General features: G+C 40.8%; 2 protein-coding genes across 16 annotated transcripts in view; one reads left to right on the top strand and one right to left on the bottom strand.

Moving 5' to 3' along the window:
* HMG20A (high mobility group 20A) overlaps positions 1-7137 on the bottom strand; it is a 70518-nt gene extending 63381 nt beyond the window's left edge. The window contains exon 1 of the mRNA XM_050799999.1: positions 7021-7137. The gene's annotated coding sequence lies outside the window, so the exon portion shown is untranslated. The remainder of the gene's footprint in view (positions 1-7020) is intronic.
* Positions 7138-7266: 129 nt separating this feature from the next.
* PEAK1 (pseudopodium enriched atypical kinase 1) overlaps positions 7267-20486 on the top strand; it is a 303571-nt gene continuing 290351 nt past the window's right edge. For 13 of the 15 annotated variants that reach the window (XM_050799946.1, XM_050799923.1, XM_050799943.1 and 10 more), the window contains exon 1: positions 7849-8018. The gene's annotated coding sequence lies outside the window, so the exon portion shown is untranslated. Of the gene's footprint in view, positions 7350-7848; positions 8019-8286; positions 8440-20486 lie in introns of those variants that run through there. The other 2 variants (XM_050799933.1, XM_050799935.1) reach the window with 2 other exon arrangements.

Here is a 20486-nt window from a genome sequence, read left to right as displayed (position 1 = left end):
AAAAGTATTTTTTTGAGCTGAATAAAATCACAGAATTTTGATTTCTAGGATCCTTAAAAATCCATATCCTTTAAAGAAGCCATATGGGGTAACACTTATAAGGGGCTTGAATTCCTTCATGTTCCAACAGATCCAGGTTCCATGGTATGGAAACACTTATCAGATTATAAGCAAAGAGAAGAATAATTTTATGTCTGCTCAATTAGCCAAAAAACTTTGCTGGCAAAATTGTGGAGAAAACAACATCCTTATACATTGCTGGTATCATCAAAAATCAGTACAATCTTTTAGGGAAACGTAGGTATCATATCTAGAACTACCCATGCTTGTAGAACCATTAATCACACTCATAAGATTTTATTTTCAGAAAAAAAGTCAAATAACGAAAATAGCTATAGTTTTATTTAATAGTGCCTGGCACATAAAAGGCATTCAAATATTTCTCCAAATGAATACCTTTATTTGTACTGACTTCTCCAAATCACTGCTCTTGGTTCCTCCTCATTAAGATTTATCTATTTTCATTACCTGGGGAGAGCTTTAGAATCAAATTCTAACATCTTTGTCTAGTCCCTGCTCTCCCATCTTCCCTAGTAACTTTGTTTTGATTGCTACTAGACTCCTTAACTTAGAATACTTCCACTCTTTAAACTCAGCTGACTGTAACACAGAAACCAAAAAGACTATATACCACATCCTTGACCTAGTCAAGAAGAAATCTGAAGCTTCCTTCAAGGTCATAAGATGTCTTTCTCCTTTGTTAATACCTCTGTAGTCTAAGCATTTACCACAATCCCTGCTACATTAAGACAAAAAGCCAGAAGCTATCCTCAAATCCATCCTCACCTGATCTTTAACATACCTTCAGCCCTGTACCTAGCTGCTTACATTTCTCTCTAGGATCTGAGAAAGAATGATCATTTCCTTGCTTTCATACCTCTTGCTTCTTTCTTCTGGCCCCATTCAAAATCCCCTATTCTTCAAGTCTAAGTATCTCTCTTTTAGATATAATTCACATACCATAAAACTGACCCCTTTAGTGTACACTTCAGGATTTTTTTTTTGTACAGTTGACCCTTGAACAACATGGGATGAATTGCATGAGTCCACTTATATGCTGATTTTCTTCTGCCTCCACGACCTGAGACTGTAAGACCAATCCTTCCTCTTCCTCCTTCTCAGCCTACTCAATGTGAAGATGACAAGGATGAATACCTTTATGATAATCCACCTCCACTTAATGAATAATAAATAGTAAACATATTTTTTCTTCCTTATGATTTTTTTAGTAACAACTTCTTTTCTCTAGCTTACTTTGTAAGAATACAGTACACAGTACATGTAACATACAAAACATATGTTAATCAACTGTTTATGCTATTGGTAAGGCTTCCAGTCAACAGTAGGCTATTTATGTAGTTAACTTTTTGGGGAGTCAAAAGTTATACATGGATTTTTGACAACACAGGGGTTAGCACCCCTAGCCCCCTCGTTGTTCAGGTGTCAACTGTACATTGGTACACAAGATATTTTAGTATATAAAGTTATGCAACCACCACCACTATCTAATTCTGGCACATTTTCATCACTTTCAAAGGAAACTCCATACTAGCAGTCACTCCCATTCCCATCCACTAATGTGCTTTCTGTCTCTATTAGTTTTGCCTAATCTAGACATCTCAAATAAATGGAATCACACAATATGTTGCCTTTTGTATGTGACTTCTTTCACTTTAATATTTCCAAGATTTATCCATGTTACAGCAGGTATTGCTACTTTGTTTCCCTTTGTTGCTGAATAATATTCCATTGTATGGCTAGATCACATTTTGTTTAGTCATTCAATAATTAATGGACATTTGAGTTTGCCTTTTACAAATAAGGCTGCTACAAATATTTGTATGCAAGTTTTTGCGCGAACATGTTTTCAGTTCTCTTGGACATATACCTAGGAGTGGAAATACAAGTTACGTGTCTAAATACTTGATATCAAAATCTATTTGGTTTCTGAGTTCAGGTAACAGAGGCTATCTCTCACAATGCAAACAACTCTATACTGAGCTCTCCATGCCATCCCTACTCAAACACCTACCATCTTCAAAGTCTGCAGATACTAGTAATGATTTACTTTTTTCCAATTAAATTGGGGAGCAGAGATCAGTTCTTATGGCTCCAGTTATATAGTAGGTACTTAATATATGCTTATTTGACACCCTAAGAAGCTCCCAAATGAGAGAATGATGACTATTTACTCTTTCATTTTATAGATATTTGAGTGTTTAATGTATGGTAGCCATTGTGCTGATGCTGGGCGTAATTGTGGACAAAAGTTATTGATCAGTTTCATCATACTCCAAGAACCAGCTCACCTCCACAAATATTTACTGAATACCTATGATGTGAATGGTCTTGTGCCAGGTATGACAGCACAGAGTGGAATAAGATCTAGTCTGCAGCCTTTTAGGGAAGGCATAAACTCTACCTACCACAATAACACAATAAAAACAAACAAGAGGAGCACCGGACAGTAAATGCTGTAAGAAAGGTATAATGCTCTGGAGAGTTAATGGACAGAATATGTACAGTTTGGGAGAGTGTAGAAGAGAATGGATATCAGAAAATATTTCTTCAATAAACAACCTGAAAGAAAGTGGCATGTTGATAGACGGGGATTCCAAGGAAAAAAAGAGTGTTTCAGGCAGAAAATAGCATGAGCAAAAATATTAAAGCTGGGTGCAGTACAGATTCTTTTTTCCTCCCAGAGGCTGTCCCATTTGGATGTGTAGATGAGTAATGAGAAGTATGATCACAGTGTGAAAGGTCTTCATTGTTGGTCTTAGTATTTAAATAAGTTTAGGAGAATGAGTTGAAAGTCTGCCTGTAACAATTCAAATTACCTTAGTGATTTGTGCCAAGATTAAGATTCCTTAATCTTTCCTTGAAACTTTTCTATTTTGTATATCTTCTAATCATGGAAATTAGTGATTTATCCTTCCCACAAGGAAAAAAAATTAAATCTTGACAACTATGTGAGCATGCTGATGGGGGACAAGGCTGAAGCTCAATCAGTCTACCACTGCATCCCATACTGTGGGGAAAATGTACAGCTTAAAACAGACATGTGGGCAAATCACAATAGTCAGAAAAGCAGAAGCAAGATTGGGGGTAAGATAATTGCATTAATGAAGCTTCTAGCACCAGGCATTGGACCAGGAGATTTACATAAAACATTCTGATTCCACCAAACAACCCCATTTGGATTTAGGAAAACTGAGGCTTAGGGAGGTCAAATAAATTGCTCATGGTTACCAAGCTAGTAAGCTCAGCTAGTAGAATGTAGAAACCACTGCTGAATTTGGGCCTATCTGATCCCATATTTTCCCCGTTGTTAACTCTTATTTGTTTTCACAATACAAACGAAGCTAGGATGGTAGGAAAATGATACATATTTCAATGAAAGGGGCTGAATATTTAACACAGGGGCTTCTATGGTCTGGAGAAAAATTAGCATGAAACATTCAAATCTGGGTTTAGAATGGCTTAGAGATTAAGACCAGGAGAGATCAGGTTTAGGGCTGCTTCTTTATCCAGTTTGAACACCGATCATTTGCTCATTTAGGAATACCAAGTGAGCAAATTTCCAGTTTTAATTTGTAAATTAGAGAGTAAACTACAAGAGAATACGAATATTTGGCCATATTTACTGTATTCATAGACCTGAGAGCAGTGACTGGCACATAGTAGACACTCTAAACTTTTGCTGAAATAATGAAAAGTTATGTAAGGGGTATTCTCATTTGAATACCCGTGAAGACTATGAAATAAAGACAGCAAAGCAGTAAGTTGAAAACCCATTCAAGTTCTTAAGATACTTCCTTTAATCCTCAACCCTATGGCAAAAACAACAACAACAAAAATAAACCACCATCAAAACGACACACAAAGAAAGCAATAGTTGCAAAACATTAGCCTGATTTTACAAAGAAAAGTAGATGAAAGAATGAAAAGACACTTCTGTATTATGTATAACATCTCTGTGGATAATCGAATTTCAGTCAGATGGAAGCCAGAATTGTGACCTACGGTTTTAATATTTCAAACTGCTGTAAGCAGTGTATCCAATGAGTCTTTGAGAAACAAAATGGTTATCTAATCCAAGTATTTGAAAAAAAAATTGACAATTTCTTTATTATATAGCTGGCAAGTAATGGAATGAAACCTCAAATTCATTAACTTGAAGTAACAGTACATGTACAAAAATCTTAATCTTAATTCTTTAAATTTTGATATTATATTTCCATTAAACATGCAAAGAAAACTGCACAAAGGGCATTAATGAAAAAAGAAAAAAAAAGAAAAAAAACCAAAACTTTGGAGGACAGCAAGCCTCTCCAAAGAAACATTTTTAAAAAGAATAAAAACAGGTTCTATGGACTTTCCCTCTCTATTTTTCACAGGCTTTTCTAATATTTCTTCTTTGATGGAACCAATGAATAACTGCCACTTATCACAAAATACCTTCTTTCAGATATGTACTTTATATATTGCTTTCTTCTAAACAGACAGTTCTTCAAGCTGCTCAAGTCTTTCAGCTGCAGCAATTTTTCTTATTTCTATTATACTGTATTTCTTCCATGGAGTATCATAAAGACCAATTTAATAAAGACAGTTTCCAAAAGGCAATATTACTCTACCTCAATCAGTATTTTAACATGATATTCTCTATTTTTTTCATTTAGTTCTACAATCTTTCCATACTTCAATATTTCCTAACACTATAGTTTCATTTGTCAGGGTGACTATATTTTCTTCTATATTACATTAATACAGAAGATAGTGAACACTTTTTCTTTAATCAATTAATACTTGGGGCAGTCTACATGTTCCTAACCTATTAATAACCACGAAGCCAATATTTTGTCTTTTCAGTCAACTACTGCAATTGTGTGGTCTTTTTTTTTTTTTTTTTTTTTTTTTTTGAGACGGAGTCTCATGCTGTTGCCCAGGCTGGAGTGCAGTGGCGCGATCTCGGCTCACTGCAAGCTCCGCCTCCCAGGTTCCCGCCATTCTCCTGCCTCAGCCTCCTGAGTAGCTGGGACTACAGGCGCCCGCCACCGCGCCCGGCTAATTTTTTGTATTTTTAGTAGAGACGGGGTTTCACTGTGGTCTCGATCTCCTGACCTTGTGATCCGCCCGCCTCGGCCTCCCAAAGTGCTGGGATTACAGGCTTGAGCCACCGCGCCCGGCCTGTGTGGGCTTTCAAAATATAAATCATACTTGATTTTAAGGTCTTAGACTTTTTTTTTTAAAGTGACAACAGAAGGTTAAAACATGTTTTTTTTTTTTAACTGTAATATTTGGTTTAAAACATATTTTCTAATGAACTCTAAACCAAACGGCTATTTATTTATTTTTGAGACGGAGTCTCGCTCTGTCGCCCAGGCTGGAGTGCAGTGGCGGGATCTCGGCTCACTGCAACCTACACCTCCCGGGTTCAAGCAATTCTCCTGCCTCAGCCTCCTGAGTAGCTGGGACTACAGGTGTGCGCCACCATGTCCAGCTAATTTTTGCATTTTTAGAAGAGACGGGGTTTCACCATGCTGGCCAGCCTAGTCTCCAACTCCTGACCTCGTGATGTGCCAGCCTTGGCCTCCGAAAGTGCTGGGATTACAGGCGTGACCAAACAGCTTTTTAAAAAAACTACTATAGAATTAAAATAATTGCAGAGTCTGAGGCTAGATTAAGTACAATCCCAAAAGTAAAAGTACACAGGCCTTATTACTTCAAAATACAGTTCTAGGTTCACTGATAACATATCCTAAAATTACTAACATTATTCAGATTTCACAAAGTAAGCTTCAAATAGATTGATTCCTTCAACACACAGACACACACCCCTCTAAGTATTGTGTTATCTGACAACAGAAGCCAAGGAATCAAAATTATTGAGTGTTTATTACCACCTCACATACAGTTTATTACAAATGAGATATTGAAAACCAGAAAGTTCTTATTGATCTTTTGTCCTTTGTGAGCCAGCTTTTTCCTGTTTAGAATCGGAGCTGAGTCTCATGACCCTTGTGTTATACTTTAATACCACAAAGAACAGATACCATTTAAAAATCAGTGATGAATTAAATTACAAAGGAGGAAAATGTAATAAAATGCAACTTTCACAAATGTTACGTGTAAGCTACGCATAAGAATTTTTAAGGCTGAGGAAGTTGTTCTCAGGCACAGGGCAAAACCTGTAGCCAAAATCAACAGGACTAATAATTTAAGACGTCAATTTTATCAGTTAAGCTAACATCAAATTCGAGTACTTTAGTGTGATATTTTCATTCTGCTAAGAAGAAAACGCCCCGGATTTTATGTAAAATATTCAGTCCCCTAAATAAAAAGTTATCTCCTTAAAAGAGAAGCTAGATTTCCTGTTGCATGTCAAGGCAGAGGGCACCACACTTCACCCATCCGAGGCTGGACTTGAGTAGGGGTGCAGGTGTTGGCAATTCATCAGTCACACAAGCTATGTGGTCTTGCAGAGGTGAATAGAGATTTTTTAACAAGGGCTTTCGAATTCTTTGAAGAAAACACTGAGACAATTTTGCTGGGGAGGAAATGCTCCATCTTCCACGTGGAAACAAACTCATAAATTCTGACTGTAGGTTGGTGTTCAGCACAACTTGGAATAACCTAACTTTTCACATAAAACACAACCCCCAAGCTGCAAGATACGGTCTCCGCGAATGGCACCAAGCACCACCTTTTCAAGCCCTCACCAGCACTGGAAGTGGGTTGGACACCCCCAAACCATCACCACCCCCCCAACAGGAAGTGAGGGTGTCCCCCCTCTCCCAGGACGGCCTTCCTCCCCTCCCCCAACCGGAAGTTGAGGCGCCCCCATTCAGCCGGCCTCCAACCAAGACAAACCAATACCACCACCACCAAAAGAGGGGTGATCTTCAAGGGGTGAAAGGCAGCTCGACTGGGGCCACCCCCAAGCTCGCCTTGCTTACTGACCTGCTGACGACAGGGGCAGGAAGGGGCCTGGGGCCTAAAGAAAGTCCCTTGCACAGAGGACAATTCCCTCAGCCCCTCTCAATCGCCTTCACTTCACGCACTCGTCGTCTCACAGCTGGACAAAAATTCTTCCGCAGCACTTTATTTTGGTGTCCTTTCCTTTTCTTTACCTAATCTCTTAACCACCTTTCCACAGGTAACTCCTCTTACCGCACAGCATTTACAATTGCTCCGGTGAGGAGAAAAATGAAATATTTTCCACGGTCCCTTCAGAAAAATGAAGGGATTATTTTGCCCCAATGCGGCGAAGGACTACGCGGTTACGCAAGGTGAGCCTTATTTTCGTGGAGGTTTCTGGGAGATGTAGTTTTTTTTTTTTTATTGCCACGGCCCGCAGAAAGTAGAGGAACTGAAATTGGTCATGACTATATATTAGCGTCCTCGAAAACATATTCTGTATTCGATGACGGCTGACCTAGCGGGCTCCGACGCCCAGATGGGCCCAGACTTCCCTGATCTTTTCCTATGCGGCTTAATCGAACCCAAATTTTCGCTCTCGCGGGCCCAAGGTCTCGGCAGCCCCGCCCCTTGTCTTGGCCCCGCCCTCCACAGCCAATCAGGCGCCCTTTAGGTCTCGTCCTCTGGAGCTTGGAACGCAGAGAGGAGGGGCCTGGCGGCGACTCCTCCCGCTAGGCTGAGGGAGACCTGGGAGACAACTGGAGCTTGTGCGCGCGCGCGCGCGTGCTCACGGCTCCAGGAGCGCGGCGAGCGGGCGAGGGCGCGCGCGGAGGGGCGGCGCGCGGGGCCGAGAGGAGGCGGGCAGGCTGGTGGGCTGGGCGGGCGACGAGCGGCCGGGAGCGCGCGGTGGACTCGGCCGCGGCGAGTAGTTAGTTAGTTGTTCTTAGTGTCAGTTGCTCGGCGGCGGCGGCCGTGGTCACCAGGAAAGGGACGGGACGGACGGCGATGGTGGTCGCCGCGGCGTCGAGTGCGCCCCTCAGGTAACAGCGGCCAGGCTGTCTGTGTCCCCTCGGTTGCCTTTTACTCACGCGCCGGCTGTGGGACCAGGGTTGCCGCGGGTTGAGGGCGCTGACCCGGGGGAATCCGGGCGGGGCGGCGCGGGTTCTGGGTGGCGCCGCTGCCGGGGCTCTGGCGGCCAGTGCGTCCAGCCCGGCGCGGGCTCTCGCTCTCCGGCCACCCCCGCGCCCCGCTGGTGCCGCGCGCCCCCCGCCTCCCCTGCCCCCTCCCTCGGCGGCGGCCCCGGGAGCGCGGCGCCCCCCAGAGGAAGGAAAGTTGGGACCCGCCGCGAGGGACGCCCCCCGGCGCGGCAGGGAGGCTGCGGGGGAAAGCGAAGCCTGGAGGAGCTGGACGCAGGGAGGCCAGGGTAGAAAGGACTTCTCTGGCTCCTGCCGGGTCCACACGGTCAGTCCGCTCCCACACCCGGGAGCATCGGTGCAGCCTCGCCGGCAGCGCCGGGTGGCTCCCTGCCTGCTCCCTTCGCGCCGCGGCTGGGGAGCTTGCGAACGTGTGGGCTGGCGGGGTCGTTTGGGGGTTGTGAGTGGTTCGGCTGCTCAGTTTTTTTCTTCTCTGCCCTTTGACTCATCCGTTCTTGCAACTTTTCTTTCCTCCCTCGATGGGGACTTGCCGTCTGAACCGCGTCTGTCCCCTTCCCCCTCGTCGTATGCACCATCGGTCTGGGAGCTTGATTTCATTTTTTCCTCCTTTGGCTGCGTTCAAGATTGCTGAGAGCACCGGGAGCGACCCTCCTACCCCGCCTGCCTCTGGCCTGTTAAATGTTACTTTTTGCAATTCGTTGTTTTTTAAAGATCCAAGTTCAGGAATTTGAGAGCTGTGGAATGGAGTTATTGGAAGGCTGGCGTTGAGGGGGTAGTGATGAGCTAGAGGAAAACTATGATTTCATCTTTATTGGCCTTGCTATAGAAAACCTAATTCATTTTTTTTTTTCTGCCTCTATTGAGTGTGGTAAGATCATACGTTGAATTAAATACTTAGAGACTTACATAAAAGACTATTTTTAGGTCATTGGATGATGTACGAGAACAGCTTTTCACCTGAACTGGGATTGCCTTGAGGATTCTGTTTTGGGGCCTACCTACTGATTTTTGTTCAGCCACAGCGTCGTCTTTTCCCGATAAATGAAGTGATGTAGTGATGTGTGTAGTCAGAGAACCCATACTGCTCTCTGCAGTATGGAAGTGAAAAACGTGAATTATCCACAGGGGTAAAACTTTCCATGAGCAATCTTGAATACTCACTTCATGATGGCTTCTCCTGTAATCTCAGAGCATTTCTAGATAGCTCAATTCACTGGCTACCCTAATTACTTTCTGACTTGCCTGGGACTTCTCTTTGGTGACTTGTTTAGTAAACTATAATGGCAGATATGGTACATTTTCTTGGCTTCAAAGTTGAGGGTTGTAGCCTCAGCCCAGAGATGAACAATGGAAGTAGAATTCATAGCACTGCTAGTGAATTTTGGATATGACCAACTCACAAACTATGTGAAAAAACAAACATCCCCTTTTCATTGCTGTCAGGGAGGAAAGGGGGAATATTTTATTATGTCTTTGTTTTGGATTCTCTAACATGACTGTATTATGTGGGGAAAATGTCAAATTATTTTCTTTAAGGCTTTTTAATGTGTGTTCCTTCTCTTCCCTCACTACCCCCTACTCCCGCCCCAACTTAGGGGCTAAAATTTATGTGTGGCTGTATTCTAGGGTTGGAAGAGAAGTGTTTTGGTGAAAGAAAAATATAAGATCACTTTGAACTATTATGATACCTCAACTATTCGTTTTATCCAGTTGATAGTACACAGAAACTTTCACAATAATGTTTGTAGCCTGTTAACGTTCAAAATTCATTTTTAAGAGTCTACCCTGAAGGCCCATTAAGAAATAATGCCACTTCATAACTGTTTCCCGACAATCACGTTAAAAAATGTGTTCCTGGAATGCATTATACATGTACTCATATAAACATTTATCTTTGTACATTTATGGTAATGTAAATATTTAAGCTTGAGAGCTTAAAAACTTTTATTTGCTTATTTGCATACATGTTTTTCAACATCTAAAAGTGCCAACCATATTTGCCAAATAAGCATCAGCAATAAATTCATGCTTTGGCACATTTCATGTAATAACTCTTCTAAATTGTTCCGTGGTGAAGCATCATGAGATTAGCATTTGCTTCATGAGAGAGATTTGTTGTTCTTTTTAACTGTACTGATGTGCTGTTTAAGTGGAACAGGTGCTGGGCCCTAGCCATTTGTGTTGATACCTGCCAAATCATACCCTTTTGTTGGATGGGTTGTTTAAGTAATTTAGGAACCAAACTGTGGCCCCTGGCATGCCAAGTGTGGGTACAAGGCTCCATATCAGTGTTGCAAATCGCTGTTTTCACTGTAAGAGGCAGATGTGTATGATGAGCATTGTTCTGTCATTTGCTCATCTCTTTACTGTGATTCCTACAATCTTCCCCACCCCCCGCACCCCCCACCCCACTTTCCTTTCCAGTCCTTTCATTACTGAAACTCCTGGTACAGTCTAGGTTCCCTCAAGGCTGATTTGTTTTCCTTCGTGAATTGTAAATTCTAGTAATCTTTAGGCCAGGAATAGATAGTTTACATTTGTTTGACAAATGTTTGAGTACCTTTTAAGTGCCAGGCATGGTGGTAGGTAGTACCTGAGTATTATAGAATATGATATTCCTTTTTGCAAGGAGGTTACAGTTGAGGAGGAAAAGATAGGTGATAACCAATAATTATAGTATGACAGGGCTGTGCACACATTCCTATGGATGGAAGCACAGAGGAAGGGTAGCTGACTCAGACTTGGGGGGGTGGGGGGAGGGTGTCTAGAATGCATCTTAGAGTGTTACCTGGGCTAATCTTCAATAATAGGTAAAAGTTAACTAGGTCCAGAAAGAGGGAAAGTACATCTTATACCAGTGCTGTCCTATAGAAATTTAATACAAGCCACAAATATAAGTCACATATACAACTTAAAATTTTTTAGTAACCACATTTTGAAAAGTAAAAAGTGAAATTAATTTTAATAATATAAACTCAGTATATCCAAAATATCATTTCAACATGCATTCAGTATAAAAAGTAATATTGAAATATGACTTTTCCATTTTCATACTGTCTTCAGAATCCCGTGCATAATTTTCTACTGTCTTCAGAATCTAGTATGTAATTTACACTTATAGCACATCTCAATTTGGACAACTACAGTCACATACTCAATGACTGCAGGTGAGTGGACAGCAATAACACAGCTTTAGAACAGGTGTGGATGAAGTAATAAGCCAAATCAATGATTGTCTTGTGAACCAAGTTAAGGAACTTTAACTTAATTCTGAAGTTTGTGGGGATTTAGTGGGGAAAAAATTAAGCTATGCTGTGGTAGAATCAGATTTGTATTTTAGACTCGTCATTTTGACAGTAAAGTGAATATTGAATTAGAAACAAAACTGGAAGCAAGGACCAGTTAGGAAGCTATTCCTGGCGAGAAATGATGAAGAGTGTAGAAGAGGGAATGGTTCTATGAGAGATTTAGGAAGTATTATTAATGGGACAGGAAAAATATATTTAGATTATAGAATTGAGCAAGACTGAAGATTTTGGATGATTCCTACATTTCTGTTGTGATCTGCTGAGTAGATTGGGCAAGCAGCGGAAGAGAAGCCAACCGTCTGTGCCAGACAGACCAAAGATGAAAAAAGGACATAGAGATTTGTCATGAAAGCTGAGGGAGAATATTATTTCAAGGACTAGGAGTGGTCAACACTGTATCCTGCCTCCAAAAGGAAAAGTAAGATTAAGACTGAATAAAGTCTCTGAGACTTGATGATTAGGATGTCTTTTGTAACTTCAGCTAGAGCACTTAGCTACATTGTAATGCATGGGGGTGGGTGTTGAAAAGTGAATAACAACTGTAAGTGTAGCTAATTGAGAGGGATACAATGTTTTCAACAAAGGACTCTGACGGAGTCTGTAAGTAGGGGGAGATGCTTGGGATTTAGAGAAGTTTGCCTTTTTTACAAATGGAATCTTGGACATGCTTAATGTGAGCTTGGAAAGAGCCAGTGGAGAGGAGAAACTGAAGAAGAGTGTATATGTGTGTGTTTGATGGGCGTGGGAAACTGGCTGGTGGATGGAGGCAAGGATTTGAAGGTAATAGGGAATGAGATCCAGGGCGTAGGTAGAGAAGTTGGCCTTAAATAGAAGGTAGTCTCACTTTTCCAGTGAGCAGAAAGGAAGGAGATGGATGGCAGTGTAAATAAGTTTGTAACTGACAGGGCAGGAAGGAAGAGTTGATGACATGTCTTGTATAATTTTTAATCATCTGCTAAGAGTGAAGGGAACGTGATAGAATAGGGGTTTTTAAACAATATGTGAGGCCAAGTGCTGCGGCACGTGCCTGTAGTCCCACCTACTCAGTAGGCAGAGGCAGAAGGATCGCTTGAACCCAGAAGTTGAAGGCCAGCCTGGGCAACATAACGAGACCCTATCTCTTAGAAAACACACACACACACACAAAAGCCAGGTAAAATTAATCCATCCCTGTGAAAGGAATGGAAAAAAAAGACAGTCTGTAGTTTATACATACTCTTTGTAAACAGCTTCCAAGGAATAGCTAGAGGGGATAGGGGTGGAGGTAAGGGAGAGAGAGGTAGACAGACAGACACATGACTAGGAAACTGAAGAAGGATTGTTAGTTAAGCATTAAGGGCCTGTTTATTTCAGATTGTAGACCTCGTATTTGTAGCAGTACCACCAATTTGCATGGTTGATTTTTTTCCAGCAATGAGTGATCAGACTATCTGAAGAAACTATTTAATACTCACAAGAACCTTATGAGTTAATACGTATTGTTACTATTACTCTCCTTGTTTGTAAGATGAACAGCTCGGGTTTAAATCCTGCCCAGGCTGTTCTCCACTGCTTTGTAGATATCTGTTTGGTAGAGATATCTGAAGGACAGTTGGTTGAGGGAATTAATGATATTGAGTATTGCAACTCTGCTGAAGAACTATGGAGTCCTTCTGGATCATGAGCTGGAAGCCTGTAAGGAGGTGATCCAGTTGGGAGAAAATGAGGAGCATGAAATGCTAGAAGTCAGTGTGAAGCTGAAGAGCAAATGAAGAGCAAATAATACTAGCTTCTATTTATGGAGTACCTCCTATGTGCTAGACACTTTAATACCTAATTCTGATCCTAACACTAACTCAACAATGTTGTTATTTACCTTATATTATTTCCTTTTTTCTCCTTCAGATGAAGAAACTGAGGATTAGAAAGGTTAAATAACATATCCAGACACACCCTGTCAGGTGATGGAACCAGGATTCAAAGCCCATTCTTTCTTGTCCAAACCATGTTCATTTCTTTCTTGTCCGAACCATGTTCGTTTCATTCTTTCTTGTCCAAACCATGTTCGTTTCATTCTTTCTTGTCCAAACCATGTTCATTTCAAGTCAGAGGATAAGATAGAAAATATAGTAATTGGGCCTGGCATAGTGGCTTACACCTGTAATCCCAGCACTTTGGGAGGCCAAGGTGGGTTGAGGTCAGGACATTAATATCAGCCTGGGCAACGTGGTGAAATCCTGTCTCTTAGAAAAAAAAATACAAAAAATTAGCTGGGCATGGTGGTGCACACCTGTAGTCTCACCTACTCAGGAGGCTGAGGTGGGAGGATCACTTGAGCCTGGAAGGTTGAATCTGCAGTGAACTGTGATTGTGCCACTGCACTCCAGCCTCGGTGATAGAGCAAGACCCTGTCTCAAAGAGAAGAAGAAAGAAAGAAAGATAATGCAGGCCAGGTGTGGTAGCTTATTCCTGTAATCCCAGCACTATGGGAGGCTGAAGTGGGAAGATCGTCTGAGCCCAGGAGTTTAAGACCAGCCTAGGCAACATAGGGAGGCCTCATCTCTAAAAACAATAATAAAGTAGCCGGGCGTGGTAGCATGTGCCTGTGGGCCCAGCTACTTAGGAAGCTGAAGTCGGAGGATCACTTGAGCCTGGATGGTAGAGGCTGTAGTGAGCCATGATCGCACCCCTGCACCCCAGTCTGGGCAACGGAATAAGACCCTGTCTCAAAAAACAAACAGAAAAATTGCTGCTATGTACTCTTCACCTGGGTTCCTCTAATGTTGACATCCTACATAACCATGGTACATTTATCAAGCTAACAAATTAGTATTGGTACGATGCTTCAACCAAGCTTCAAACTTCTTTTATATTTTACCAGTTTTTCTAATATTATTTTTGCATTCTGTTATCCAAACCATGATACTACATTGCTTTAGTTGTCCTGTCTCTTCCAATGTGTGGCGGTTTCTTGGTCTTTTCTTATCTTTTATAACCTTGACACAGGTATTTTGTAGAATGTTCTTCAGTTTAGGTTTGATGTTTTCTCATGATTAGATTGGGGTTATGGATTTTGGAGGAGAGTACCATAGAGGTGAAGTACCCTTATTATTTCATACGGGAGGTACATGATATCAAATAATTTATCACTTGTGATCACTCTGTTAAGGTGGTTTCTGCCAGGTTTGTCCACTGTAAAGTTACCATTTTTCGTTTCCCATACTCTGTGCATTAGAAACAGGTTACTAAGTTTAGCCCACACTTAAAGGGATGGGAATCAAACTCCACTTCCTGGAGGGAGAAGTAGTAAAGAATTTGTGGATATATATTAAAACCACCACAGTAATTGGTAAATATTTTGAGAGAGCTACTTTGAGGCTTTGCCAGTATCCTGTTTCTGCCCACTAATTTCAGCATTCATTAGTGGATCTTGCCTGCAGCAATTATTGCTATGGGTTCTGAAGCTACTTTTTTTTTTTTTTCCTCATTCTTTCTACATTTATTAACTGGAATTCTTCTATAAGGAAGGTTTGTCCCTTCTATCTAATCATTTATCTCAGTTCAAATTCATAGATATTTATTTAATTCTTAGTGTTAGAATTAAAAGCTATCATTATTTTGTTGCTCGAATTATTCCCGTTTTGGGCCTTGGGATCTCTTTTAGGTCTACCTCTGTGTCCTTTTGGCATATTTCTATTTTTTTAATATGTATGTACATGCACACTTCTTTACTCTCTGACATTACCACATGCTTCGGGTTCATCTTGGTTTTTTTCCGGCCCTAGCACTAGAATCAATTATTTCTCTAAGGAACCTTGGTTCCTTTCAGTGGAGGATGGTATTTTGAAGCCAGGATCTGGATGCTAAATGTGCTTATTGCTGTGGAGTGTCATTGCTCCTAGACTTTGTCAGTGGAAAGAACTAGGAAATGCATGTATGTATACTAATCCATGTATCCACGTACAATTATATTAGAATCTGTATTTCTGTGTATAAAAATATAAATATACTGATTGTGACTCTAACTGGATTATGTTTTGTTACAAATAGATTTGCTGATGGATTGGATGTAGAATGGGAAAAGAAAAGAGTAATGGATCACTCCAAGGTTTTTGATTTAAGCAACTGGAAGATAGAGTTGTCATTAATGGAAATGAGGAAGACTTAAGGATGGTGCAGAGCAGGTTTCTGGGGAGAGTTTAGGAGTTCTGTTCTAAACTGGTTAAGTTTTTGAGATGTCTAATAGACATGCTAAGTAATAGAGATATTAAGTCAGCAGTTGAACATGGGAATCTAGAGTTCAGAGAAGAATGGTCCAGGTTACATTTGGAACTTGTCAGTGTAGATTAGATCACCTGAGGAGTGAGGGTAGCTAGAGAAGAGAAGAGATTTAAGGACTGGCCCATGGGGCATTCCAGTCAGAGAGATAAGGAGGAGCAGTTCTGCATATTGATAAGGGCTGAGGTGTAGTTATAGAGTGGATTTCATATCATTAATAAACACTTTAGTATCTATTATTTGCAAGATACCAAGTTGTGTTTGGGGTTAACATCACTCCCTCCATAAATTTATAAGACAAATTACAGACTTGAGAATAGCAGTAGAAGGCCACATACCTGATAAAGATATAAAGTACTAGGGGCTGGGTGTGGTGGCTCATGCCTGTAATCCCAGCTCTTTTGGAGGATGAGGCAGGAGGATCACTTGAGGCCAGGAATTTGAGACCAGCCTGGGCAATATAGTGAGACCCACCCCTATCCCACATCTCTACAAAAAGTAAAAAAATATTAGCTGGGTGTGCTGGCCCATGCCTGTTTTAGCTATTCAAGTGACTGAGGCAGGAGGTTTACTTGAGTCCAGGAGTTCAAGCCTGCAGTAAGCTATGATCGCACCACTGCTCTCTAACCTGGGTGACATCGCAAGACTGTCTCTATTAAAAAAAAAAAAAGGTATGAAGTACTAGTGAGGCTTGTTAGAGAATGTGGACGTAAGAAACTATGAACTCAAATATGCGCCAGCTATATTTAAACGCTGATGTAAGCATGTGTCAGTCAAGAAACTTGTCAAGGCTTTATGTACACACTACTAATTGTCAACCAGTAGAAGTTTCTCCATATGTGAACCTTGGTTTTGGAGGTTGTTTCTGTCCTTGCTTCCTTTCCATTATTAGGTCTTGAGTTGGTAATTGTGCCTGTAGTCATTGGCTGTCAATTAAGCCACTCAGTGAACTGGCAAGGAGTGTTTCTGCTGCCCTCGACTGTTTAACTTTTGGCTGTCTGCTACCTTTTCACAATCAATAGGATTTGACTTGGGACTGCATACAATCAAATGTTTCCATTTACAAGCAGGGTTGTAAATCAAGCAGGATTGGCCTTACCATCTTCTGTGAATATGCCCTTTTTTTTTTTTTTTTAACTATTTCTTTCACATGTGGTCTTAGACATTCACATTTGTCATCTGGTTATTAAAGTAGAACCCAAAATAACAATTTTAGAATTTTAAAAATAGTTAAAACATGTAGCCTGGTAAGCCAATGTTTTAGTAAAACATTTTAATTTCAACCACTTTGCATTAAAAATAGGTAGACTTTCATTGCCAGCTGATAAGAGGTGGTAGTATGGCATGAGGCAGGCAAATAGCACCTATCTAGTAATTATTTAAGTGTCAGTCACTCTTTAGGAACTACAAGAAAAATAACAGGTGTACCTACTTTGTAGGATAGGGGGCAGATAATTGCAGAATTCCATTCTTATTCCTACCTCCGAGTGGTTGACAAAGCTATTATCCATGTTTAAGGACCAGTGTGTTGTATTTATTAGTTGTGAGAAATCTGAGCATATTTATATGCTGAGTGGAAAGAGCCTATGCATTGAGTGCAAAGACTGTATCTTCCTAGCACAGTTCCTAACAAGTAGTGGATATTCAAATGTTTGTTGAATGAAAGATTTCAAGAAGGTACTTGACCCTTATAAAATTTAAGACATGAAGATTTGTTTAGCTTGTTAAAGAAAGCTTAAGATATTAAAAATTTTCATTGTTTAAGTCAGAGTTAGTGCAAAACAAAATAAATCTGTAAGGTAACATCCTCATTTTAGGCCAAGCCAAACAAATCATACCACTCTGTGAAAACATGATCACAGATGGGTGTGGTGGCTCACACCTGTAATCCCAGCACTTTGGGAGGCCAAGGCGGGCAGATCACCTGAGGTCGAGAGTTTGAGATCAGCCTGATCAACATGGAGAAAGAAAGAAAGAAACAAACAAAAAAACACAAACCATGATTACTGTCTTTCAAGTAACTGATAAACCTGCCCTCCAAGAATAGTCAAGAATTCTAGTTCAGAAGTCACACTACCTGGATTTGAATTTACCAACTCAGCCACTTCCTGGCCATGCGACTTTGTGTTAGTTTCTTAACCGTGCTTCAGTTTCCTCATTTGTAAATTAAGGATAATACTTGTACTTACTTTATGGGGTTGTGAGATGAAATTAGAATATATGTCATGCATATATACAAGTGTTCAGTTTTTAACTGTTATTCTAAAAATGCTAAGAGGCTAGTATCTTAGGGTTTTTTATTTTCTCAAAATTGCATATGCTGAGTGTTAAAGAAAAACAAATCCCTCTGTGAACAAGAAAAAACACTGACAGAAAGTATACCAGTATACTCATAATGATATGTTGAGACAGTGAATAATGGGTTTTCTGCTTTTCGCCATCTCCACTTTTTCTTTTATTTGTTGAGCAGATTTTTTTTTTTTTTTTTTTTTTTTTTGAGTCTCGCTCTGTCACCCAGGCTGGAGTGCAGCAGCACGATCTCAGCTCACTGCAAGCTCCGCCTCCCGAGTTCACGCCATTCTCCTGCCTCAGCCTCCCGAGTAGCTGAGACTACAGGCGCCCGCCACCATGCCCAGCTAATTTTTTGTATTTTTAGTAGAGATGGCGTTTCACCATGTTAGCCAGGATGGTCTCGATCTCCTGACCTTCTGATTCACCTGCCTCGGCCTCCCAAAGTGCTGAGATTACAGGCGTGAGTCACTGCGCCCGGCCCTGTTGAGCAGATTTTTATTAAATACTCAACTATGAGTCAAACACTGGGCTTTAATGAGCATATTACTTTCTGAGAGTAAGCAACATTGTAGTTAAGAGCATGGATTTGGGACCCAGACTGCCTGGAGTTGAATCTCATTTTTACCACTTACTAGCTGTGTGGCCTTGGGAAAATCACTTTCTTGGTGCCTTTGTTTTCTTATCTGTAAAATGGGGGAAGTGATAGCATCAACCTCAGAGGGTTTTTAATGAGCTCATATTTGAAAAGTACTTAAAATAATGCTTGAAGCATAGTATCATGTGTGTGCTAAATAATGTAAAAGATGATAGAAATATTACATTATTTAAAAATAAAGATTTTAGGGAGGCTGAGGCAGGAGAATGGCGTAAACCCGGGAGGTGGAGCTTGCAGTGAGCTGAGATCGCGCCACTGCACTCCAGCCTGGGCGACAGAGCGAGACTCCATCTCAAAAAAATAAAAATAAATAAAAATAAAAAAAGTAAAGATTTTAATTTTCCAGTATATTTATACTTTCACCCACATTGACAAGAGCACTTTTATTGTTTAAAGTTAGGGTTCCCCCTTAATTTTCAAAGTAGATTCAGTTTTGTTATTGCAAGGGAAGATGCCATGGTACCGCTCTTAAATATTTTTGTGTTTGTTTTTGAGATGGGGTCTCACTCCATTACTTAGGCTGGAGTGCAGTGGCATGATCGTGGCTCACTGAAGACTTGACCTCCCGGGCTCAAACGATCCTCCCACCTAAGCCTCCTGAGTAACTGGGACCACAGGTGCATGCCACCATATCCGGCTAATTTTTAAAATTATTTTTTGGAGACAGTTTCCCTGTGTTGCCCAGGATGATCGCAAACTCCTGGGCTCAGGTAATCCTCCCGCCTCAGCCTCCCAAAGTGCTGTGATTGCAAGCATGAGCCACTACATCCTGCTTCAACTCTTAAATATTTTGGAATAATTAGTTGAATATTTCAAATGCTGAAAAACTGCCTTCTTTCTAGGCATGCTACAATATTTGTAGATTTTATATGGGTATGAAGTAGTTTTTTAATTGTGGAGGTTTGTGTGAAAGAAGAGTTAAGGCATTGGAGAAACAGGAGAGAGTATCTTCCTAATGCCAGTTCTCTCCTTCATTTTGAAAAACTGTTTCTGCAGCAGTATTCCTAGACTGTGTTTTTAAAAAATAATTATTTATTTTTATTTCAGTAGGTTTTCAGGGGACAGGTAGTTGTTGGTTACACAGATAAGTTCTTCAGTAGTGATTTCTGAGATTTCGGTGCACGCATCACCGAGCAGTGTATGCTGTACCCAATGTGTACCCCTTACCCCCTCCAACCCTTCCCCCTGTATCCCCAAAGTCCATTTTATCATTCTTATGCCTATGCATCCTCATAACTTAGCTCCCACTTAGAAGTGAAAACTTGTAAGTTCTCAGGTTTTCCGTTCCTGAGTTACTTCATTTAGAATAATGGTCTCCAATTCCATCCAGGTTGCTGCAAATGCCATTATTTTGTTCTTTTTTATGGCTGAGTAATATTCCAGGGGGTGTGTGTGTGTGTGTGTATTTTTAGTGTGTATAGATATATTTTTAGTGTATGTATATATTTTTAGTGTATATATATATTTCACACTTTCTTTATCTACTTGATTGATGGGCATTTGGGCTGGTTCCATATTTTTTTTGCAATTGTGAATTGTGCTGCTATAAACATGGACATGCAAGTGTCTTTTTCATATGATAACTTCTCCTCTGGGTAGATACTCAGGAGTGGGATTGCTGGATCGAATGGTAAATCTACTTTTAGTTCTTTAAGGAATCTCCATACTGTTTTCCATAGTGGTTGTACTAATTTTCTTTTTTTTTTTTTTTTTTTTTTTTTTTTTTTTTTTGAGACGGAGTCTGGCTTTGTTGCCCAGGCTGGAGTGCAGTGGCGCGATCTCGGCTCACTGCAAGCTCTGCCTCCCGGGTTCAAGCCATTCTCCTGCCTCAGCCTCCGAGTA

Source organism: Macaca thibetana, chromosome 7, assembly GCF_024542745.1.
Source record: "Macaca thibetana thibetana isolate TM-01 chromosome 7, ASM2454274v1, whole genome shotgun sequence".
NCBI lineage: Eukaryota > Metazoa > Chordata > Mammalia > Primates > Cercopithecidae > Macaca > Macaca thibetana.
The sequence above is the reverse complement of the archived record's forward strand: the minus strand, read 5'-3'. Positions and strand labels throughout refer to the sequence as shown.